Source organism: Canis aureus, chromosome 1 (assembly GCF_053574225.1).
Source record: "Canis aureus isolate CA01 chromosome 1, VMU_Caureus_v.1.0, whole genome shotgun sequence".
Lineage (NCBI taxonomy): Eukaryota > Metazoa > Chordata > Mammalia > Carnivora > Canidae > Canis > Canis aureus.
The window spans coordinates 49,325,713-49,351,071 of record NC_135611.1 but is presented as its reverse complement, the minus strand read 5'-3'; the positions used below and the strand labels follow the sequence as shown (position 1 = coordinate 49,351,071).

The window sequence follows — 25,359 nt, the reverse complement described above, 5'->3', positions numbered from 1 at the left end:
CAATATCCTCAGTGAGAGCTCCTTGCTCAGATGAGCCAGGCACAGATAAGGGTAGTGGGAATGGGGCCCAGTGTGATGTTCAAGGGGTAAATGAGGCAAGCCAGGGGAAAAGTCACAGAGGGTGTTCCGGGCAATTAGGAGGGAGCTGGGGTCCTCAGAACCCATTCAGAAGGAGGTAAACACTGTAAAGGGAGGCGAGGCATCGACCACCACCATTGGTCCCTGGGTTCGCCTGGCCAATGGCTTGAGAAAGGCCACACGGGCTGTGCTGTATTTTTTAGGAAAGCAGTATGGTGAGCTGATGGGATCTGAGAGAACAGGGCTCCAGCCTAAATCCTATCAAGTGTTTGCATGACCTATGTGCACTACGGAACCCCTCTGAGACTCAATTTTTGCATCCGTATAAATGAGCGAGTTGAATTGAATGGGCCTTGGGATTTCTTTCAGCTCTGAATTAAGATAATTGCAACTATTGGACTTAGAAAACATTATGATCCATGTGCTGCATGAGAGGCCCTTCTTGAGAGCCTGCAGCCCCTGGCAGACCATGTATATTCTGGATGTGAAAAGCCAGAGTGAGCCCTGTTTGAGCAGAGTGTACCATTGTCACACAGCACCTTACATCAGCTCCCAGGATTGCATGTCTTGTTTACACATCTTAGCTGATACAAATGATACAAACCCTGAATGTCACAACACAGACACCGAAGCAAACCAGGGGCAGGGTTGACTTGCAAAGCTGATCTGGAATGTCCACCAGCCCAGATGTTGTTTCATGTCCTCAACACTTAAAAAAACTGGGTTATGGGTGCATGGGTGCTTGTTACAGTATTCTTTCTACTTTTCTGTAGGTTTGAAATACTTCATGATGAAAGTGATCTTTATTCACTTGTTGAGGAAGAATGTGGGGAGCAAGTACCCTGATGTAGTTAATGGTTGAGAGTTTTGGAGTCTGGCAGGCAGGCTGAGCCAAGTTAAGAGCTGTTGGAGCCTCAGGACTCATGGCAGCACCGTCTGCCCACTTGAAATGAAGACAGCCCTCACCTTCATTCCTTCCTCCTGGCCATGCCAGTGAGCTGTAGTGCCGGATGGTGAGAAGAAAGGATGAGCACTGGGTGCTGCCCCATCTGGATCCCATCTCCATGCCTCAAATTGGGGTGACCTGAATTTTCCCCAGTTTACCAGGGACAGGCTCACTTATGGACTTCCCGCAGTCCTACAGCTTCTCAGATGGTAGGGAAATGGAGGTGATAATGGGAACAGGAGGAGAGAAAATGCGGAGAGTCCCCTTGCCTCCCAAGGAGGCTGTAAGCGATCACTTTCCCAGTGCGCAGACACTTAGGGCAGACACAGTAGCGTGAGGACAGTAAGCATTCCAAGCCACATACGGAAATGGAATTTATGTATTTTCTGTGTCTGTTGAAGGCCTTGGGGGTTACGGGGCGGAGGCTGGGAGACTACCACTCTCAGACAACACAGAAGCCCTTTGCGCTCACTAACGGATCTTCAAGCCTCCTCTCCTGGAACTTGGCACCCGTGCTGAAAGCCAAAGATGAAAAATGTGTTTAAAAAAGATAAGCAATGACTTTAACTACTAAGAATAAATCTACAGTTACTCCTGCCTGTGGACCGCCCAGTTTTACATAAATCAACTTTTTGACAATTTTGCTCCATTTTCCACATATGTAATAAGAATCTTTGAGATGTTCACCTAGGTTAACCCTCCTTTCATTTCCTTCAAACAAAGAAGGCAATATGAGAAAGCAAGTTTCCTTTCCTTTCCCTTACGTGTTGGTATTAGAGAACGTTGGCAATTCTAGAAACTGAAGTATGCATGGAAGCAGATGTAGCTAAGGCCCTGCTGGCATAATAAGTATTAAGTGGGGACTTTATGTTGCCAAATTTTACTTTATATTTTAAACTTACAAAATGTTTCCTTCCATTATTCATACTATTACTTAACTTCTTCTTAGATGTATTATTCCTGCCTAAAATTCAGCACAGCTAAACTTTGGACTTCATGTGTTAAGCTCTATTTTTGACCTCAATGAAACACTTAATTCTTTTAAGATGAAATTAGGATTTAAATGTTTCTTTCTTAGGTTGGCCCTGAAAATTGGCATGCTACCCTCTTAAGGAGCCTTGGGGAAAAAAAAAAATCCCCCCAAACCAACTCTCTATTCTTTCCGACTTAAACCAAATACTTCCCTTACTGCCTTAATTCCATAGATCCAGAGAAAAAGAAATTGAATTGTATTTCTGGGTAGCTATTAAATATTGACAATTTCTAATGTATTTATTAGAGATGCACTATTCTGGGCTGTAGTGGAAGGATGGGCTTTGAGATCATACAAGCCTGGATAAGATGCCAACGGTAGTGTAGACTATGATCTTAGAAGAGTTTCACATCCATTCAAAGTCTCAGTTTTCTCAGCTATAAAATGAGAATACTGGTACACACCACTCTGATTAGCTGTGAGTTACGAGAAAATGTACTATGGGGGGAAAAAAGGTACTATGTACAGATACTAAATGCTCAATGAGAGTGAGATCTTCCTATTTCTTTGACACAGTGTAGCTCACACAACCAGATTTAAAGAGGTTCCAAATGTACAGAGGTGAAGAGCTAGGCTGGGAAGTTCTCTGAGAAGGGGAAAAAGGGGAGAGAGAGGAGGAAGAGGGAGACACTAGAAGTGGAGATGAGAGCCACCCAGCTCCACCCGAGCTCACCTGTCCTTGAACACATTGACCCTGAGTGGGGACTTTAGGAGGATGGGAAGAACATATAAGTCACGGATCCATAGGCCCTGCTCTTGGAGAGAGATGACAGGGATTTCTTAGGAGGCTTTGAAGGATGCCAGGCCTTGAGACAGACACTCTGTTTAGGAGTAAAGTTTGTCTAATTGGTTAGAGTTTTCTTATTTCTGGACTATGGGGAAGGAGTCAGGGCTGTCATGCATTTTCAGGCACCCTAACAACTACATGGTATTCTAAAAATATTTTTTACATGAATAATCAAATGTTGGCATTAGTAATCTGGAGGCACCAGGTTGACTCAAAAGTTGGTTGGCTGGTGCCTGAGGGGTTTGATAAGTGTGAAAAATCATACAACATAGAGTTTTTATTTTTTGTGTTTTTTTGGTGTGTTTTTGTTTTTAAAGATTTTGTTTTTATTTGAGAGAGAGAGACAGTGAGCAAGAGAGAGAAGGAGCAGGGAGAGTGGCAGGCAGAGGGAGAGGGAGAAGCAGACTCCCCACTGAGCAGGGAACCCAGCGCAGAGGCTTGATTCCAGGGCCCCAAGATCATGACCTGAGTGGAAAGTAAATGCCTAACTGACTGAGCCACCAGGCTTCCTTACTTTTTGTTTTTGAAAAAGAAATTAGGGGCTTTGTTGCAGTTTATAAGTGGGTCAAAAGTATTTTGGACAAAAATACTTGACTCGTGATTCCCGGTAACCCAAGTATGTTTTCTGAGGGTCGCGAGCCCCCAAATCCTGTGAAGGACTTCCCCAACCTCATGTGAGTGTGAGTGGGAACCTACTGGTCAAATCACAACTTGACCATACCTGACAGAGCTGCTAAACTGTGCTTTACCTCAAACTGGCATATGCTGTGCACACAAAGATTTCTTAGCTCTATGTTCAAGGCCTTGGCTAGGGTTTGGTTATTGTTCATACTCTTTTAAAGAAGAAGAGAATAACTCTCACTATTTTCTATAAAAAGTTGATTTGGAATCAAGCCTAACGACTGCTTTTTATGATATATTTCAGAGACAGAGTTTTCAGCTGTGAGTCTGACCATTTTCGTGCCATCAATCCATTGGCACAGGGCATATGTGAAGAGGGTCCCAAGGAAAGTGTGGGAGGAGTCTGGGGGAGACATTGTCTGACTTCCTGTTCACATGAAGGAGCAGGAAGGATCGTATTTCCATACTCTGAATGGCAAGAGCAAGTCAAAAGCAGTGTAGAAGAGATTTGCAAAGGAGATGGGGTAAGTAGGTGCTTTAAGGGTCAATAAAGAAATGAGAGTTAATTGAAATACAGCCAGACACAGGCAGCCAATGGCAGGCACTGAGAAGGAATTATGTGACAGCCATAATGTCCCACATCTGTGCCCACGGCGTTTACCTGATAACCATATGGCAGGATGCTGACGCTGCCCCATCTAGTTATATTTCTTTGATCCCATCCATGGGATTTCCTCAAGCAAATCGATATGTGAAATTGCCACTTTTAAAATGTGGCAGCTGTAGGCTGTATCCTTTTATGGGGGCTGGAGTCCAAAGACATGTTCATGGGCCATGCTTTGTCATTTTCCTTGAGCGTGTCCACGATTCTGATGTTAAGACAAGCAAGGTATGGCTGCATCAGCCATGGCAATATCTTTTTTGCTACTTATTTCTGGGATGTTCATCACAATTTACTTTCTACAAAACAGCATCAGCCTTTTTTGTCTAAGAATAGAAACAACAACGAGGGGGTGCCTAGGTGGCTCAGTCAATTGAACATCTGACTCTTGATTTCAGCTCAGGTCATGACCTTGGGGTTGTGAGATTAAGACCCATGTCAGGCCCTGCACTCAGCATGGCATCTGCTTGGAATTCTCTCCTCTACCCCTCTCTCTGCATGTGCTCTCTCTCTCTCTCTTTCTCTCTCAAATAAATAAACAAATATTAAAAAAAAAAAGGGAATAGCAATGAGGCTGGTAAGGTGATAACAAATTTATTTTGTAAAGAGAGAAATGGATGCACTGGGCAATTTGCACAACAAGCGTTATGCACCTGGCACATCTGAATGTTCAGTATGCTGCATATTTCATCGCTGAATTTCCCTGTAGAGAAGATTTATCCCTGCACCGGATATACCATGGAAAGTTTCTTATTTATTTATTTATTTATTTATTGGAAAGTTGCATTTTTAGAGGAACACAAAATTCTAAGTGCATGCCAAGTAATATGGACCTATTTAAAACATGAAAGCAGTTCCATAATAAATAGGAAGTTCTGTCTTTTTGAGAGAAGAGTATTCTGTTTTAGATATATTGGTTGGGAAACCTACATTTCCAATTGGGTCTTTGGCTCATGATAGCAAAGTAATGAATGAAAGTCCAGGGGCTATGATAAGATTAGAGATGATGGCTCCCAGCACAGGGCTCTTTAAACAGCTTCATACTTGTTTAAAAGATGACGGGCCTGTAGCCTGTGGGAGACTGCACATTTTGAGGGAATGCTCTTCAGAGAATGAGCGTGTGGCACAGCAGAAGTTGTATGGAGTGAGATGTGTAACCACCACCCTCATTCAAGCTCCCAGAACCCCAGGTAGGGTGACTCCTATTGAGCTGGATGTGATGTTTGGTCCATGAATGGATGACATTTTTTTTTCTGGAGATGATGGGTCTCATCTGCTGCCCATAAGCCAGGGTTGTACTGAAGCCATGGCAGGTATTTTGGATTTTGTCTCTGCTGATACTTGGCTGGATCAGCAATAAATACTATACAAACATGACCCACCAATGCTTTCTTCAAACATCTTTTCTGTGTCTCCCTGAGGCAGTTACAACAAATGTGCAGGCCTGGTACCACAGATCAATGTCTTTGTGAAGTTTCGTTTCTTTGCCTCTTCTGCAGCCCTATTTTCTCTATGTCTGCCCTGAGAGGTTTTGCCTCACTTCCTTCTTTTTGAGCTAATCACAAAAGGATTTTGTTATTTTAATTGTTGTCATCCATTCCCGTTCATCAGAGAAGTTTACCATGGCTCTTGCAGCCTCCTCTGTGGCAGCCTGAATTCTTTGGAGTGGGCCAATTAGAACAAACTATCTTCAGAGGGAAGCAAAATTCCGACAGAGTTGGCCATAGGGTGTATGAGTATGAACCACTGATCAGGCTAATAAGTGGTTGGTTCTGATCTCTTTCAGAAAAGATCAGGAACAGAGCCACAAAATGGTGAGGTGATTGTTCAGTTACTATTGTTCAGGCAGCTGAAGCGAATTGCCCAGAGGTCTTTCTTTAGCTTATTGGCTAGTCCTTATGACAGAGAAAACCACTGGCATAGTCAATATTGTACCGTTAGAAAGTGCTGGGCTATAGTCAAGTTTAAGGCCATTTGGTTTCCATGCATTCAGTATCATTTTATCTCCATAATGCACCATTCAGGCTGCTCTTCTTTTTAAAAACCAAACATGAACTTGGTTTATCTAATCCCTTCTTTTCTACCTATCATAATGTGTGTCTTATCTTTTCTTCAAGCAAAAGTGGAGGGGCTTCCTAAAGGTTGATGAACCAAGTGTCAGGATTCAGAGAGAGCTGGAGGAGAGGGTGGGACCTGTGCCAGATTTCACCATTGACACCAAAAATCGCTTCTTCAGGGCCAACAGTCCCCAGGCTCACTTTTCAAGTGATTGAAATGAAGAGGAGGTAGTGGGAAGGATCTTTGAGAGAGGACATAGAGTTTTTAAAAACATCGAACTTAAAAAAAAAAAAAACCATCAAACTTTTAGGTACAAGATATATGAATTCTGGGGTTCTAAGAGACAGCATGGTGACTACAGTTAGTAATACTGTACTATTCACTCGATAGTTAAGAGAGTGGGGTTTTTTTTTTTAAAGATGTTTACTTTTTTCTTTATTTTTTTTAAGATTTTATTTATTTATTCATGAGAGACACAGAGACAGAGACAGAGACAGAGAGAGGCAGAGACACAGGCAGAGGGAGAAGCAGGCTCCATGCAGGGAGCCCGATGTGGGACTCGATCCAGGGTCTCCAGGATCACGCCCTAGGCTGAAGGTGACTCTAAACCGCTGAGCCACCAGGGCTGCCCAAGAGAGTGGGTTTTAAGTATTCTTGCACACATAAAATGGTAACTATGTGAGATGATGTGTGTGTTAACTTGATTGTGGTAAACATTGCACAAAATGTATTTATATTAAATCAAGTTGCATACCTTAAATATATAGAAGTGATTTGCTCAATAAAGCTGGGAGGAAAAAAGCATCAAGCTCTAGAGTCAAGTTACTTGGGTTCAAACTTCGGTTTAACTTCTTATTAGGGAAATCACCACATACTACTCCCTGAGGATCAGCTTCCTTATCTATAAAATGGGAATCCAGTCGGAGAAGGACAAACATTATATGTTCTCATTCATTTGGGGAATATAAATAATAGTGAAAGGGAATATAAGGGAAGGGGGAAGAAATGTGTGGGAAATATCAGAAAGGGAGACAGAATGTAAAGACTGCTAACTCTGGGAAACGAACTAGGGGTGGTAGAAGGGGAGGAGGGCGGGGGGTGGGAGTGAATGGGTGACGGGCACTGGGGGTTATTCTGTATGTTAGTAAATTGAACACCAATAAAAAATAAAAAAATAAAAAAATAAAATGGGAATCCCAAGAGAACTTGCTTATTGTGGGGAGCATTAGATTATCAATGTCAGGGGCACAGAGTAAGCACCCAAAACACACAAACTGTTAGTGTTGTAAGAGCATTGGGTGATGCCTTCCAGGAGCCTCCAGGCTTCCATTCCCATCTTTCAGACTTTGTTATGAGGAGTCTTACTTCTATTGGAGTCTTGGAGACTCTTTGCACATTTAATTCCAGTTCCAGATCATCCTTGTTTGATGATTTATTCCTCTTTGTCTGGCAGACTAGACTGTCTGCCCAGCCATTTTCATCTTGAGTCCTCATTGATTTATAATCACCCATACAATCTGTCAAGTGCCCTCTGAAGGTAATATGCTGCAGCTATTATTATAGCTCTTATGATAAACATATAAAAAGAATTATTTTCTGACGATGCATGGTCCTCACCAGCCTGTGTGCAGCCCTATGCTATGTGAGTTCTGATCCTGAGAAGAACTGATGGGTGCTCTGTATGTCCATGGCTTAGCCCACCTGTGCCCTCAGGCTCTGTGCTTCCTCTGAATATCCCTGAAACCTCTGGCCCACTTGGGGTCATAGTCCTGACCATGCCTCAGTCATACCACTCTAGGCAACCTCCAGTGACCTTCAATCAACTCCCTCGACCCATGGGAGGCCGGTCCTGCATTGACATGTGTGAGGATGTGTCAGGGAGGTCATGACTTCAGGTCATAGTGCTGATGAGGCAGGTGCCTTAGGGAAGATTTAGAGCTGATATAGCAGGTCACTGACTCCCTGTCTTTCTCCTGGCCTTGATCTTGTTTTCACTGTTTCTTTGGTAACTAAGCTGTGCGTGGTAATTTTTGTGTGTTTTCCAGAAGTGATTCTCCTCTCTCTCTTCCCCAGAAATATTCAGAGGACTCCCCTGTTGGCTGCCCCCCAGCTCCCTCAAGGCTGGAAGCACAAACATAGCACCCAGCTATCCTCTGATAGAGCAGAGAGGGGTACACCAACATAGTCGCAAACATGCAAGCTTTATAGTAAAGCCTCCTAAAGATGAGTGTCTAAATCAGTGTGGGACATGGCCAGCCCTTAGCTCTGAATTTGTGGTTTCCAGATGTCTGTCGCCTGTGTCCCTACAGCAGGTGGTTTCCCTCTACAGTGTTGGAACTTTGCCATGAGGGTGGGCAGTAGCCCTCTGGGCCCCCTTCTTGCATTCTGAGCTGCAAGATACATGCCTGTTCCAAATTCACATACCTGTGAATTTCCCAAACCACACATAAAATGAAAACTATATTTAATGAACCCAAGCATTAAAGAGTAGAGTAGATAATCTTGTGGAGTAAGCTTTTAAAAGAGATAAACCCCTAACTCTATTAGCTTTTATGAGACTCTCATGAAAAAAACAGTAATTATCTAGAACAACCAAATCCAAAACTGGTTTAACATTTGATGTCAGAGCAAAATTCCGTTGGTCTTAGTCTATAGATCTAGAGTCTATCTCATGTATACTATACCTATATTTATAGTCTATTGATCTACTGGGACCTACAAGTACCAGGGACTCCTGCCCTCCAACTTAACTATAGGAGATTTATTCCCTATTCCTAGATTATTCAAACTAATCTTAATTAGCATCTTTATTTTTTTTTTAATTTATTTTTTATTGGTGTTCAATTTACTAACATACAGAATAACCCCCAGTGCCGTCACCCATTCACTCCCACCCCCCGCCCTCCTCCCCTTCCACCACCCCTAGTTCGTTTCCCAGAGTTAGCAGTCTTTACGTTCTGTCTCCCTTTCTGATATTTCCCACACATTTCTTCTCCCTTCCCTTATATTCCCTTTCACTATTATTTATATTCCCCAAATGAATGAGAACATATAATGTTTGTCCTTCTCCGACTGACTTACTTCACTCAGCTTAATTAGCATCTTTAACACGACAGGTCACCTATAAGGTCCAGCCCATTTTTCTCATCTCTGTCTCTCTTATGTTCTTTTGGGGCAAATGAAAAGGAAGAAATGAGCTGGTCATTAGCTACTTCTTTATGCTAAGCTCCTGTCTTACTCTCGGAAATAGGAAAGAAGTGGTTTTCCACTTTATTCTTAGGTTGAAGGGAGCATATCACATTGGTGTTTCCCTAATAGCTACTGGTGGGCTGAGTGGCAGGGAGTCCTTGAGTCCTCTGAAGCAGGACCCCACATTCCAACTGTAGATAGGAAATGTGCATTTTCTTGGAAAAACAGTCCAGAACTTTCATGAGGATTTTACAGGCATCTGTAACCTCCTTTGCCCTCCAAAAGTTAAGTTTCTGGGAAGTGCAGCTTGTGACACATGTGTAAACCATTGTCATCAGTTGCTAGCATCTGATAGAGCTCATTTGCAAGCTTTATAAACTTGCACACTCTTCCAGAAATTATTTCCGAAGGTAACTTGAACCTCTTCCTAGAGATTATTTTGAATACTGTTTAGGGAATTTTTAAACAGAATTATGTAGCTTAATAGTACCACAAAGGCCAGCTGATTCTCTAAACAAAAAATTTATTTTATTTTATTATTTTTTAAAAAGATTTTATTTATTTACTTGACAGAGAGAGAGAACGCACAAGGAGGAGGAGGAGGGCAGACTCCTTGGTAAGCAAGGAGACCAACGTGGGGCTCAATCCTAGGACCCCAAGATCATGACCCAAGCCAAAGTCAGATACTTACCCAGCTGAGCCACTCAGGCACCCTTCTAAATAAAAATTTTAAATAGAACATTTCCTTTTTAAGTTTTGTTAGAAAAATAATATGTGAGGGCACGTGGGTGGCTCAGTTGGTTAAGCATCCAACTCTTGGTTTCCGCTCAGGTTATGATTTTGGGGTTCTGGGATTGAGTCCCATGAGCTCCAAGTCAGGCTCTGAGCTCAGCAGGGAGCTGTTTCCCTCACTTTCTCCCTCTGCCCTTCCCCTTCCCACCATGCACTCTCTCTCTAATATAAATAAATACATCTTTTAAAAAGTAACGTGTTAATTGTAGATAAATGAGAAAATACAGAAAAACATAAAGGGGAAAATTTCGCTTGTTACTTAGTACCACCCATAAGCAACCTATGAAGAAATTTTGTTGTATGGCTTTCAGATAGATTTCCAAATTTATGTATCCCAAGATATGCTGGGATTGTATCAGAAAGCACAGACAAATATATCGTGAACTTTTCACTTTTTGAATCTTTTACTATAGCAGTCAAATAGTTATTATGGTATGTATGTAATATACCAGACACCTTCAAGATTAGACTTACAAACAACTATTGTCTATTAAGCACTATATTTTAGTTATTATGCTAAACATAGGACCTATATTATTTTGATTATTTCTGAATACAATTTGTGATTTGGTACTATTTGCCCACTTAATGGATCTGAAAGATCCATTAGGCTCAGAGATATCCAATGTCACAGAGTGTTAACAAAGGAGTGGAAATCAGAATTGGGGCTTTGCATAAAGTCCTGCAAATGGAATGCTTGGGTCAAGAATATGAATATTTTTAAGCCTTTGGAAACATATTTCCAAATTGCTCTCCAGATGTGAATTTACACCAGCAGTAAAACAAGTGCCTTTATTTTTAACAGCTTTCAGGAAGGGAGGTTCTACAACATCTCATAGTTTGTTTTAGATTTTGATAATACTTTGCAGGCAGCAGACTCTGCTTTGTAGATCATTTGAGCTCCACCTGGCTGCTGGCCTCATCAATTCCTTTCAAAAGTATAAAAAACAGTGAAAGGGAATAAAGGGGAAAGGAGAGAAAATGAGTGGGAAGTATCAGTGAGGATGACAGAACATGAGAGACTCCTAACTCTGGGAAATGAACAAGGGGTAGTAGAAGGGGAGGTAGGCGGGGGGTTGTGGTGACTGGGTGATGGGCACTGAGGGGGGGCACTTGACAGGATGAGCTCTGGGTGTTATGCTATTTGTTGGCAAATCGAACTCCAATAAAATAATATACCCCCCCCCAAAAAAAAAAAGAATCAGAGGCAGGGTCAGCCTGGGTACTCCTGAGGGTAAACCAGGGCGGGTGTCCAGCAGAGATTGCCCATGATGTCAGCTAATGCATGCTTAGTGTTGTAGTCACAGCTTTCATGGTACTCCTAGGCCGGAAGAAATTCACAATACTTCTGTTTATTAACTAGCTAGGTCCAAAGTACTTATAAGTATGTGCACCCTAACAATTTAGGAACCATTTGAAAAAAAGAGTACACATAAATGGAAAGAAACCATATTTAATTTCATTCTTAACTACAGTCATGTATAGAGAAATAAATGCCCCTGTTTGCACAGCTTCTTCAACCTCAACATCGGATTGGACACTGCCACCCTTTGTATCTGTTCCACCTTGATTTTGATGCAGTACTTGGTTTTGATCACATCAACTATCAAAACCAACTTTGCAAAAATATGATGTTATTAAAGGGGGAAAAAAAAAACAAAAAACAAAACAAACCCCCCAAAAGTGGAGAACAAGTCAGTATCCTTAATACTTGCTCTTTGAACACTGTAAAAGAGTATTTTAAGACATTACATTCATTTATTGATATATTTACGTCAGACATTTTTCTTAAAAATTTGTGGGATAGTTATAATAGCTTTCAACCCTTTTTGTCCTTCCATTCTTTATCTTTCCTAGGTAGGGTATAGTTTCCATGTCCTTTCATTATTTTCCTCTTTCCTGACTCTTGTTAGCTCAGTTTTTTAAAAAAACAAAGATCTAAGTTAGGTCTAATGCTGTAGGAATTATGAGACCAAAACAGATGGCAATAGAAACAAGATTCTCTGGCCTTTGAAAGCAATCAATTTTTCATAGTTGCATTTCTTTGTGCAGAGCTATACCTGTTGAGTCCTTTTCCTTGGTGCAAAGATGGTGCTATTTTTTTTTTAAACATAATTCCCCATGAACTTTATCTTTTTCTTTTTCCCTTTGAAGCATTCATCTAACTCATCCAAGTGACTGAATTCTGCATCTCTCTTCCAAGATGTTAGCTCCCCTGCCTCGCTTGACAGCATACACCAAACTACATGGGTGTATCCTTCAATCCTTCTTCCAGGTCAATGACAAAGAAATGAAACCATGCTATTTGTGGGGCTGGCCCCTGGCAGGCACCACTGACCATGTTCTCTGGGGAGTGATAACTCAACTTTGGATACAGAGGTATATGGTTTCTAGCCAACTGCAGCCCCATGGAACCCGCCATCAGCAAATCAGATGCTTATTTTCAGGAGCATGAGAACCAGAGCTGGAACAGTAGTTCTGTCCTGGAAGAAAAAGACCTCTCACTGAAGAAATAGTGAGTATCTTAGTCCTTTTAGACAGCCTAGATCCTTACTGTGCCTCAGCCTTGTCCACCAATTAAAGAAGTTAGATGGCTTTACACTAAAGCTCTACATGGTACTAAAACTCCCCAATTCCCATCGAAAACTGACCTATTCTGCCAAAGAAGGCAGATGATGGTCAACAGGCACATGGAAATTTGCTCAACATCAGTAATCATCAGGAAATGCCGATCAAAGCCCCAATGAGATATCACGTGGTAATAGCATTCCAGCCCATCTGAAGGGTTAACCTGTTCAAGGTAACACACTCCTTGGTTGCTGACAATGCCTTGATCTGTAACAGAACTAATTTACTTTCTTTGAGATTTGGGGAATGAAGGACCAGAATGTCCCCAGGCCACAGAGGTCAGCAAGTCTATTGGAAGCCGTCACAGCTTTCTGATCACCAGCAATCTGTTAGCAAAAATGTTTTTCTTTTTTAAGGTCACAACAAATGACTCTATTGACCTCCCTTTGTGCATCTCTAGACCTTGCCCTCCTTTGCAGGAAAAACAGAGGACTCTTGCATAATCTCCCGTACCAAGGAACTAGACCTCCTTGCACAACTCCCCACTCCCCTGAGCACCAAGGAACTAGGACTTCTTGTACAACCTCCAAGCACCAAGATAACTCTGTAGTTGGCATCATCAGTCTACATGTTCGTCAAGAAATGTCACAGACCACTGCACTCCCTTAACCCATTAAGCCCCTTTAAGAATTCCTGGGCCAGGCAGAAACCTTGGAGTTGGCTTTTGGACAGGAGTCCGCTTTCTCTCCAGATGCCCAGCCTCCCAAATAAAGCTCATATTCCTTTCCAGTAGAAACTCATCTCCTGAGTATTGGCCTTCCGAGCGACTGGCAACCAAACTTGGGTTCAGTAACAGTCTCACTCCTGCCAGGATGGCTATTATTTGAAAAACAAAAGTTAAATGTTGACCAGGGCATGGAAAAATTGGAACTCTTGCACACTGCTGGTGGGAATGTAAGTTGGTACAGCCATTATGGCAATAGTATGGAGGTTCTTCAAAAATTAAAAACAGAACCCCTGTCTGATCTAGTAATCCTGCTTGGGGGCTGCTTATCCAAAGGAATTGATCAGGATCTCGAAGAGACACCTACCCTCCCAATGTTCACTGCAGTGGTATTCCCAGTAGCCAAGATATGGAAACGACCCAAATGTCCATTGACAGATGCATGGGTAAAGAGGTGGGAGATATTCAGTCTGAGAAAAGATGGGGATCTTGCTATTGGTGACAACCTGGATAGACCTGGAGGACATGATGCTAAGTGAAATAAGCCAGACATAGAAAGACAAGAACTGTAGGATCTTACTTTCATGTGGAATCAGAAAAGACCAAACTTAAAGAAGCAGAGAGTAGAGTGGTGGTGACCCAGACTGGGGTGAGGGCTAAGTGGGAGATGTTGTCAAGGGATACAGAGTTTCAGATCTGCAGCAGGACCACCTCCTGGAAATGTAAGGTGCAGTGTGGTGACTGTACGTTACGTAGCACTCTGTGTACTTGAAGATTGCTGAGACGGTGGACCCTAAGTGTTCTCCCAGTGCATGCACACACATGGGCACACCCACACATGGACACACTTGGTAACTATGTGCGGTGTTGGATGTGTTAATTAGGTTGGTTGTAGTGTTTACTTCACTGTGTATACATAAGTTAAATAAAATTGTATATGTTAAATTTATTCAAAAGAACAAAGAAAAAGGAAATGGACCTAGGCTACAAACATCACTGTCTCCTCAGAGGCCTGTGTCTTCCGTCTTCGCCCTCTTGCCCAGGTGTGTATCCTCCCTGGCTTCTCACGCATCCCTCAGGTGCAGACACGCTCCCACCTCTGTGGAAAGGGAACCCAAACTGTCTCCCTGGCACGATCTCTAGCTACCACTCTCCCTCTCTCTCCTTACTTGGCCTGGTCCAGTGTGCTCCCTGCTGCTGTCCGAATGCTCATGTCCATCCTCACCCCCTCATTCATGGGTTGAAACCTAAGCTCCCTTTTGAGGGTGTTAAGACGGGGGGGCCCGTGGGAGGTACTTAGGCAGAGCCTCAGGAGTGGGATTAGCATTCTGATAAAAGAGGCCCCAGAGTCCCCTCCTGCTTCTGCCCTGTGGGGTCACGGAGAGAAGTGGGCCACCTACAGTCTGGAAGTGGGCTTTCTGCAGACACTGGACCTGCCCCAGGCTTGATCTTGGACTTGCAGCCTCCAGAGCTGAGAGGGGGGAAATTTCTGTTGTTGATATTTTGTTGGTATTTTGTTACAGCCGCCCGAATGGACCAAGACACTCACTGCTTCTTCTTCATTACCTTTTAGACATTGGAAAAGCCAGAACCATTTTTCTTCCATCTGAATCAAGAGCGTGGAAGTATTCCAGCTGAGCTAACCTGTGACTTTCCACTTGCAAAATCCAATGAATAGTTTCCATTCCTTGTCTTGCAGGACAGACTTCCTTTGTACCCTGGTGATCTTCCCAAGCCTCCTGGGCCATTTGCTCCTGTCTCTGTCACCCCCTCTTCTGCTCCTTCTTCAAACGTTGGTGTGTCACTGGCTTTTGTCTGCCACTTATCTCTAGTCTCCTGCTGCTTTTCCTCCCTAGATGATCTATTTACCATCATCACTTTAACAGGTACCTAAATAAATGTTAATGGTATTTTCTGACTATGTCCCTGATCACCCTCCAAGCATTGGATGCATTTCAAACAGTCTCAAAGCATCTTTCCCCACAGGAAACTGAAGTACAAAGTATCTAATGCTGCATCACCTTGTCTTCAAAATGGTTTCTCCTCCTGCTGTAATCCAGCTTCATTTGATGACCCTGTCCTATGCCTTGCCAAGGCTGGAAACCCAGGGATCATGCCAGATTCTTTTCTGTCCCCCACACCCCATAACTAGTCAGTTTCTAAACATTTCTACATAGCCCCCCAAATCTCATGCAATTCCACTCCTGCTCTTCATTCCTGTGTGGCCAGGTGCTTGCCCCCATGCCTGGAGCCCTTTCTTACCCTTCCTGCCAGTCTTCTGCCTCCAGCCAGCCTCCACTGGGGGCTGTTCTCCACCCTGTCACTGGGGGCTGTTCTCCACCCTGTCACTACAGAGGTCTGAAACACATGATCAGGTTCTACTTGTTCTTAAAAATCTTTCCATGGTTTCCCATCCTCTTCCACAGTTGATTTAAAAATATTTGGGAGTCACATATGTCTTTGAAATGTTTATTTAAAATATACACAGTCATTTGAAGCCAATCAGAAGGTTTCTGGTACTCTTTCTGGACCACTGGCTAGAGGTTCTTTCTGTCTCTTTTAATAAAGAGCCACAGTGATGAGATCAGCTTCCTTTGGAGTTGTCAGCAGTGGGGCCAGGTAAAAGGAGATTTTGCATTTTCATGTCTTCCGATCTTTCTTTAGTTGGGCTGCACTTGCTTTGCTGTATTATTCATGATAAGTCACTGAGGTAGAAACTTGGGTGAATTTATGAATGCTGGGAGAGGAGCCCTCAAAAGGGTGATGCCAAGCTTTCGTTTGCAAGCAACTTACTATCCTAGACGATTTTGTTTCAACATTATTCTTAGCAATGAACAAGAAAGGTTAATAAAGAACATGTAATCATAATTATTCTCCTGCTAACTCGCCTCTTTATTCAAATCACTATAAAAGTTGGTGCCACATGCCATCTTGACACATGCTGCAGTCCAGAGGTGGCACTGTGGGACCATCCAGTCATAGCATGGTTGGCAATAGATGCTGTCAAAGACAGTAGACACATTTAGAAATACACCGGATTCTTTTATGATAGAATGAGAATAAAAGGCAGTAAGAAAAAAATCCAAGGGTGAAAGAGTCACAGAATAAATAAAAAAAACATTACTAGGAAGACAGAAGATAATGGGATATTTTGATTAAAACTACTAAACCAAGTGTAGAATTTTCAGAATCTGTCTCTGGGCAAATTAGCCATGACATTAGGTAATAGATTCCTGAGTGTTTGGGAAATAGAAATCTGTTAAGACTGCAAGATAGCAGAGGTATTTTAATTCCTGCTTTATACTGGTAGAAGAGTGACCTTGAACTTTTCACCAAACATCCTCAGGCCTTTGTGTCATCATCTGTAAAATGGGTGAGTTGTATTGAGTGATCTCAAATATTCTAACTTGGAAATTCTGTGATTCCTGACTCTCTAGTTAGAGTTGTATAGCCCCAGGCAGGCAGTCTGAAAATAAATGATTAAATGAGATTAAAACAAGACAAGCTAACAAAATTAGAAGAATCTCAGATGACTACAGATGGGGTTGACCTTTAGCTAATCAAAAATTTGCTTTATTTTTATTTTATTTGATCTCCATCCTTTTTTTTTTTAGAGCCTTGCCACCCTGAGCATCCCTACCAGACTCTCATGCTGCTCCTGACTCTGACTCCTAGGACCCTATGAGCCATCTAATAGGGGGCCAGAAATCTCCTTGGGGGCAATGGAATGTCTGGAGCTGTGTCCTTTAAGGCATTTCTTCTAGATGGTGTGTGGCCCTGCTGCAGCAACCCACAAAAGCAGTGGCCAAATGAATGCTGAGGTCTATACAGCATTTAGAGTGGAGGTCATTTTTTCATTCACTCACCGCTTTATCCCATAAGCTGGTCTGGAGCCCTGGGGCGTATCTAAGATGCCTCATGAGGATTCTAGGGCTCAAAGGCCAGTGACACAAACTGGAAACACGGTTTCTCCCATACAGAGGATTGCAGGTGAAGTCGGATCTTGTGCCCCGTAATTCCCTGAGTCCATCTCTAGGATGAGACACCTGGCACACTGCCCTGCCCCTGTGATCCACGGGCGTGTTCTACTACTGGACTGTGAGGGTCTCATTACAGCACCGTGGGTGGGGGGTGTGAGCTCTGCAATCAGCATTCCTGAATCAAATCTAGCCTCCCAATGCTTGGTAGCAGTGTGACATTGGTCATGTTACTAAAGTGCTCTCTGCCTTCATTTGCTCTTCTGTGAAATAGAAACATTAATATCTCCTTTCTGGGATAATTGTAAGGAGTAGGTAAATTAAGATAAGTCAAGCAGGAGCAGGAATTTGCTCCATCTTATTCTAGGTATCCCCAAGTACATAGCAGAGCGACTGGTACATAATAGTAGGTGCTCAGCACGAGTCTGTTGGCAAGATGAGGGAGTGAGGAGATGGAGCACAGTTGGAGAGAAGTTAACACGCCCGCAGAAGGAGACGATGGCCTGTGAGAGAGAGGATCAGACCTGGTGCAGTTCTTGTTCAGGAGTGCCTCTGGCAGCCTGATCTCAAAGCCAGGCCTGGGCAGTAAACCAACAGAGTTTCTGGTGATTAAAACAGGGAAGGGAAGGGAAGGACTGAGTTTGTAAATACAACCGCAAACACACAGTTGGTAACTAAGCAATTTGGCAAAGATCCCTACCCGAGAGAGAGAATTTTCCTTTTGAAAACAAGAATAATAGCAATGATTTCATACAGGGCTTTAGGGTGTGTGTCTTAGAGTGGCCATCTTCACACTCATGTCTACAGGGCCCTGAGGGTCAGGTGAGGTGTCAGTGCAGGGTCCCCAGTCCTCACTGGGTGCAGTGTGATGGGGTATTTTCACTCATCCTTCTGTGGCAATTGCTGTGTTTGTCCATGGGTTCCTGCCAACACGTTAGTCCTTGTACTTTCTGTAATGCTCACACTACAAGCTGATGTTTTCCTCAACTAAAGTTATAACTCAGTCATTTAAAACAATGTTTTTATTTTTTAAAGATTTTATTGTTTTATTTATTTGAGAAAGAGAGAGTGTGTGTAAAAGAGAAGGGAGGAGAAGAGAGGGAGGGATAGAGAGGGAGAAAGAATCTCAGGTAGACTCTGTGCTGAGCACAGAGCCTGACACAGGAGCTTGATCCCACGAACCGGAGACCATGACCTGAGTCAAAATTGAGAATCAGAAGCCCAAAAGACTGAGCCACCCAGGTATGCCTATAACTCAATCATTTAAACAAGTTTATGTGCTTGTTCCTTTGCTCTTTTCCTGCATTGGAGGTTATTTGGATAAGAGGAAACGTGGAATGAGGCAGAGAAACCATACTGGTGGTTGCACTGCCTCTCTTCTGGACCAGCAGCCTGCATTTCTTGACCTCCCAGGCCAATGGCAGGTGCCTCATATCGCCTATCCATTCCTGTAGACTAGGCGATAGGAAGCTGCTTTTCTTCCGCCTCTGGTCTTTAAAAGGTGCATGAGCAGGCATCATGGGGAAATAACAACTCTGCATCATGTCATCTTGTTCCCTTCCTCCCAAGGGAAATCACTTGTGTTTTTCTACTTCTTCAAATAACCATTGTCCTCTTCTCTTGTCATCACTGATCATAAATCGACTTCACAGAATTTGAATCACCCACCCTGGACTGGTTAGGATACCCAAATTCAAAAACAATCATATTCTTTTTTCTTTTTTTTTTTTTTAGGATGAAGAAAATATCCTATTAGTTTGTCAATGGCTAGTTTATATTTCTTTCTGGAAAGTTGCATTTGAGATCATACTGGGCAGGGTTGACATTAGAACATTCGTCTTCTACTTAACCCCGTGACTGAGAAATTTATCAATTCCCAGAACAGCTCTATCTGTTTATAAAAATTGGTGAGGTTTGGGGCCAGGTTCTTTCAGAAAGAGCCTTCCATTCTAAGAATTGATGGTTCTAATGATTTTTGCATCATATTCTATGTAGATGGAGCCAGAGTCCTCCTGGGGTTGACAAGATTCCAATTCTTTCTTTCTTTTCTTTTTCCTTCCTTCCTTCCTTCCTTTCTTCCTTTCTTCCTTCTTCTTTCTTTTCTCTCTTGTGAAATGTGAACCTGAGAATTTGAGGCCCAAGAGAAGGTGCTTGGTAGGCCGTCCTTTCTTTACACAGGCCTAGTACAGAGTGTTGTTTTTGAATCTAAGGATTTCTGGTGCACACACACATGGACACACATGTAGACAGCCACTTTAACGCACAGATTACTGGGAAAATAACTGTTGTTTGAGGCTACAGTGACTTCATGGTGAGGGAACCCTCATGTATGAGGGAACCATGACCTCTGATTTAGTGTCTATTTTTCATTGCAGTGGCTAGGCCTAGCTGTCTGCAGGGGTGAGCTCTGACCTCCTGTTGGAGGAGATAATTGTGAGGACCTGTGAGTTGGACCCAGGCAGTTAGAAGCTCCTTATGCCATCTTCTACCTCTGGAATGTACTCACTGCCCACTGTTTCCACAGCTGGAGCCATTTTCAAGGACATAGCCTTGGAAGAGCATGTGTGTTGATGCCTATTAGCTGAAATGATCTTAAACATGTGCCTAATTTTACTTTAAGAAAGTATATAATATGGTGGAAGGAACCCTGGACAGGAAGGGAAGAGATAGTCTGGTCTTGGCTTGGCCTCTGAATAGCTGTGTGATTGTAGGCAAATCCCAGTGCACACTGATCCTGGATCCCTTTCTGAAGGCAAGCTGCATCAGAATTACCTGGGTACTTATTAAAAAGGAGAATACCTAGACTCATCCAAGTCTACTGAATCAAAATTTCTCAGGGGAGAGCCCTGGCATCTCTATTTAAATTTTAAAAATGACAATATTTAAAAGTTACAGAAAAGATGCAAGAATCATATAAAGAATTCCCGAATAACCTCACCTAGATGAACTAAGTGTTTGCATTCTCTCAACACACACACACACACACACACACACTTATGTGTGTTTAAGTTTTTTTCTGAACCACTTAAGAGAAAGTTACAGGCATGAGACATGATGCCTCTTACCCTTAAATATTTGTTTCCTAAACACTAAGGCTTATCTCATAATACACAATATAATAATCAAAACCAGAAAATTAACATCAATGCAATGTTATTGTTTAATTTAAAAACTTTATTCAGATTTTGCCAATAGTCCAACAATATTCTTTATAGAAAAAGTAAATCCAAGACCTTGCATTCCATTGCCATATCTCATTTGCCTCTCTTACTCTGGAATAGTTCCTGAGGCTTTGTTTACTTTTCACAACATTAGTATTTTTAAAGAGTACAGGTCAGTGATTTTGCAACATGTCCCTTGGTTTGGGTGTGTCTGCTGATTCCTCATGACTGGATTCGGGTTATGCTCTCTGGGCCATCCGTCATACCCAGTGATGATGTGTCTTTCTTTATGCATCAAATCTGGAGGCCCCTGCAATCGATTAATTCCATTTTGGCAAATGGCAACACTGGTTATTGGTTAAGGTGGTCCCTGCCAGGTTTCTCAACTGTAAAGTGATTTTACCCTCTGTAATTAATAAGTGCCTTGTAGAGGGAGACATTGACATAGTATTAGTTTCTGTAATCTTGAGCACCATCACCCTCTAGCTTGGGCATTCATAGATACTCTCCACTTTTAATAAGGCTTCAGGATACCTGGCCTGGTTTGGGGACCAGTGCTTGAAAACCTCTGTGTTCATGGACATCAAGCTCTGTGAGAGTGGGACTTTGTCCCCTGTGCCAGTCCCAGCATTTGGCCTCATGTCTGGTTCACAGTAGGAGTTCTATCAGTGGGGAAAAAGAAAGCCACAGGCAATTGCATGTCTTCTCTCTGGGGTTCAGTAAAATGAGGGAGATGACCAGTTATAACTATGGTACTTTTTTGATTATATAAGTCTCCACTTCCCCCAGTGAGATGGTAATTCCATTATACAATGCTTTCTTCAACATGGTAGACTGAGGTTGTGTGTGTCATGGAATAAAAAGAAACCAAGGGATGCCTGGGTGGCTCAGTGGTTGAACGTTTGCCTTTGGCCCAGGGCCTGATCCTGGAGATCCAGGATAGAGTCCCACATTGGGCTCCCTGCATGGAGCCTGCTTCTCCCTCTTCCTGTGTCTTTCCCTCTCTCTCTCTATCTCTCATGAATAAATAAATAAAATCTTAAAAAAAAAAAAAAAACAAGACATTTTCTACAGTTTGATACATACCACAGAAAATGAAGGTTGGAATTAGTTTATTTGTTCAGGTTCATTCCATTTAACAAAGATTTATTGCACACCTTCCATGTACCAGGCGCCACTACAGGCATTAGAAATACAGCAGCAACATACTATTGTTATGTTCTACAATGGGTATGTTGCTTTGCGATGCAAAGAACTTCTACTTTCTCTGTTCTAGTCGAGCAGTTTGAGATGGCACAGGGCAGACCTCTAGAAACAACACCTTCCTGCTCTAAGGTTAATCCTCAGGCAGCGAAGGCCTGAGCAAGCCCCTATTAGGAGACTCAGGCAGAGCTGCATAATGTATGAAAAGAAGGTCTCAGCTAGGAAGAAGCCAATGTCATTCAGAGTTGCATGCAAAATTAGCCTGTAGCCTTCCTCATCTGAACTTTTTGTGTATTTGTGTGATGCAAAACTCACTTTGCATTGTTTTCAGAGGAATGACTCTGATTGGAGCCCAGTTTATTTCTCAAACCAGCCTGTATGATGAAAGCCAAGATACACTCCTAGATAATTCCTGATGCATAAGTAAGTCCAGCCAGTTATATACAGATGAGCTTTCCAAAATAAAATCAGTGAGGTCATGACAGTGATCTAATTACCACAGCACTGATGTGTACATTATAATTTAGATGAGTAAACTATTGTTATGTTCTACAATAAATATCTTATAACAAATACAATTTGTTAAACAAATAAAATAGCAAGGGAAAGCAATTCTCTATAACAACTATGCAAAGCAAGCACTGCCTAGAGATTAGGGGTTATGTTCCAGAAGAAATGCTAATCAGGATTTTAGAATTTACAAACAGAACGTCACAGAATTTCCTGCAAACAAATCAGCCTAGACTCAGTTTGACACTATGCAGAGAAAGAATTTGTCAGACGGGTTAGCATTTGTATCCAGGAGTGTCTTTGAGGTGTTTGATTTACAGATGTTCTTCACCTTCTGTGATAACTTTATAGTAAGATGAAGTAGCAAGGTCGGTCTTTGTATTCTCAACGTACTTGTGACAACAGCTTTCTCACTCTCTCAAGGTCTGTTGAAATTTGTGACCTTTGCTTTAGTCTATATTATTAGCCAAAGTTGAATACAAGAATGTGGAGTTCCACTATTTTGCATCATGTTTATTGATACGTAGATACTCTGCTTCCTAAACCTGGACACTCTGTTGTTTACTGGAGATTACCTATTAAACTACTCATTGTAATTCACACTAAGGTGATATGACTTAATATGGATAGCTTCTCTCAGGGGTCCTTGGCTTTTTCTACCCACTCCGCCTTGTTATTACTTTACTTCTCCCTGGTTCAATGTCTTCAACTACATTTCTCTTTGAAGACTTCCTCAGCCAGGTAGAAATTTCTAATCACTGTGGTCCTACAAGGACCACATTATGGGTTGATAGATTTGCCTCTCTGGCTGCAATATTTATTCTACGGTAGCAAATATCCTATCTTACTCTTTTTTTAAAAAAGAATTTTATTTATTTATTTATTTATTTAACAGAGAGAGGGAGAGAGAGAGAGAGAGAGCGCACGAGCCAGCCAGAGAGCACAGGCAGGGGGAGCAGCAGAGGGAGAGGGAGAAGCAGACTCCCCACTGAGCCGGGAGCCTGATGTAGGGCTCACTCTCAGGATCCTGAGATCATGACCTGAGCTGAAGGGCAGACACTTAACAGACTTAGCCAGCCAGGCACCCCCTATCTTATTCATTTTTGTATCCATGATCTATAGCGCAATTCATAGCACATAGGATGTGCTTGATAAATGTTAATTGAGTAAATGAAGCAACCGGTAAATGAGGAAAAGGAGTTCCAGGGGAAAAAGCTTGTCTGAATCAGTGATGATGGAGTGAGGAATCAGGCATGAATGAGTGGAAGGGGATGTCTTGCTGAGTGGCAGGGTTAATGGGCTCTGACTCCTGCAGCACCGCCTCCTGGCCCTAGAGGTAAGGCCTTCTTGACTATATCATCAGAGACTGGCATTTTCTGGAGCCATCTTCTCTTGCCTGGGAGTGCAGGTGACTCCTGTCTTGCTTATGCAATATTTCCTGAAATCATTCTCACTTCCACCAGCAGAAAGTCCGTGAAAATTTACACAATAATCAAACTTATACCATGGAATCAGAAACGAGGTATAGCACATCAATGTGATATTTACAATGTGATATTAAATACACTTAAATACAATGTGATATTTACTTAAATAGGCAGATGAGCTACATGAATGTACCCTTTTCCTACTGAACCCCTTGTAAAAGTATAGGAAAGACATATGAACTTTTAAGTACAAAGAATGCCAGGGTGGAGAAAACAGGGGCAGGAGACTTAAACACATCTTCAGGAAAAGTGGCTGAAGAGGAGGGGGAGTGGTTTAGCAGAGGAGAGGAACTTTTTAAAAAGTATGCATGTATGTATGTATGTATTTAGAGTGCACATAAGCATGGGGAGGGATAGATTGAGAGGGAGAATCTCAAGCAGACTCCATGCTAGTGCAGAGCCCCATACAGGGCTCAGCCTCATGACCTGAGCTGAAATCAAGAACTGGACGGTTAATCAACTGAGCCACCCTGGTGCCCCCAGAGGAGAGGAAGTTATAAAATAGCTTTCAGAGGGCAAGCTGGGGAAGAGCAGATCAGCTTTGGCAGAGCCATAGTTAACAGCACCAAGAACGTCTAAAATATGTGCGAACTGTGAGCGCAGATAGTTTTTGTGCTCTAAGATAATGATCTCAAGTGAGTTTTTCTTTTTTGGGAAACAAATTATCCAGTTACCCTAAACCTACCCTGTCTAGTTAAGATGACAATATATTGATAGCCTGAATTTACCTGCATTAGAGTTTCAAAGTTCTCTCCCACACACGATAATCTTCCCAAATCACTTCCTATGCAGTACTTGCCTGGCCCTCCAGACATCACTCTGAGGTAGGCAGGCAGGTGGGGAAATGTGCTCAGAAAGGTTAATCTGTCTGGTTAACCTGACCCAAGAGCTCTCATTTTCCACCTTTTGAAGGATGGGAAATATTGCCTCTCACCTCATCTGGATTCTTCGGATGTTCATCTTTGGCCTCCTCTGGTTGTTGTGGCGGGAATTTGCACCCAGAGCAGGCTCAGTGCTCATGGCAGGGTGTTTCCAATCCTCAGTGAGACAGGAATCCTAAGTGATGTCCAACACAGTAAGACCTGTTCATGTCCAAAGAGCCACCACTCTGATGGAGGGTTCTCCAGGGCCACCAAGCAGAGCTTTCATCTGGGAGGGAGCCTATCTATCATGATGGGGAGAAGGTGTGTTAGTCTGTCTAAGGCTGAGTGGGTAGCCTCAGTTAGGAGTGGAACCCCCACTCCCACCATCAGTTTGGATCACTGGGAACAACCTCTGTCTGGATTTGTCTTTGCTCATTCAGTTGTCCACCTAGGGGTGGTCCTATAGATGAAGATGCTCCTTCTTGGTTGAGTGTCTTCAAAATGTTTGGATAGTGATGGCCTCCTAAATCCTGCTTACCCCTTGAGCCATATTCCAGCAACTTCATATTATTCATCATTCTTTGTGAGCACAGTGCAAAGGACATTATAATAACATGACCTAAGCTTATTTCTCCACACTTCTAGCTTGGTTTCCTGTTGGGCCTCTGTAGAACCCTTCTGTTGCAGCTCACAATGGGTAC

At 42.6% G+C, this 25,359-nt stretch overlaps 2 long non-coding RNA genes across 2 annotated transcripts; one reads left to right on the top strand and one right to left on the bottom strand.

The window, feature by feature from the left end:
• Positions 1-1,389: 1,389 nt before the first annotated feature.
• Positions 1,390-25,333, bottom strand: LOC144314566 (uncharacterized). The gene is made up of 2 exons (XR_013380457.1): positions 24,730-25,333; positions 1,390-1,539 (listed from the first exon to the last, which is right to left on the bottom strand). It is a non-coding gene; the product is annotated as an uncharacterized LOC144314566 (long non-coding RNA).
• Positions 9,175-16,325, top strand: LOC144314562 (uncharacterized). Its single transcript, XR_013380448.1, has 2 exons — positions 9,175-14,500; positions 15,031-16,325. It is a non-coding gene; the product is annotated as an uncharacterized LOC144314562 (long non-coding RNA).
• Positions 25,334-25,359: the final 26 nt, after the last annotated feature.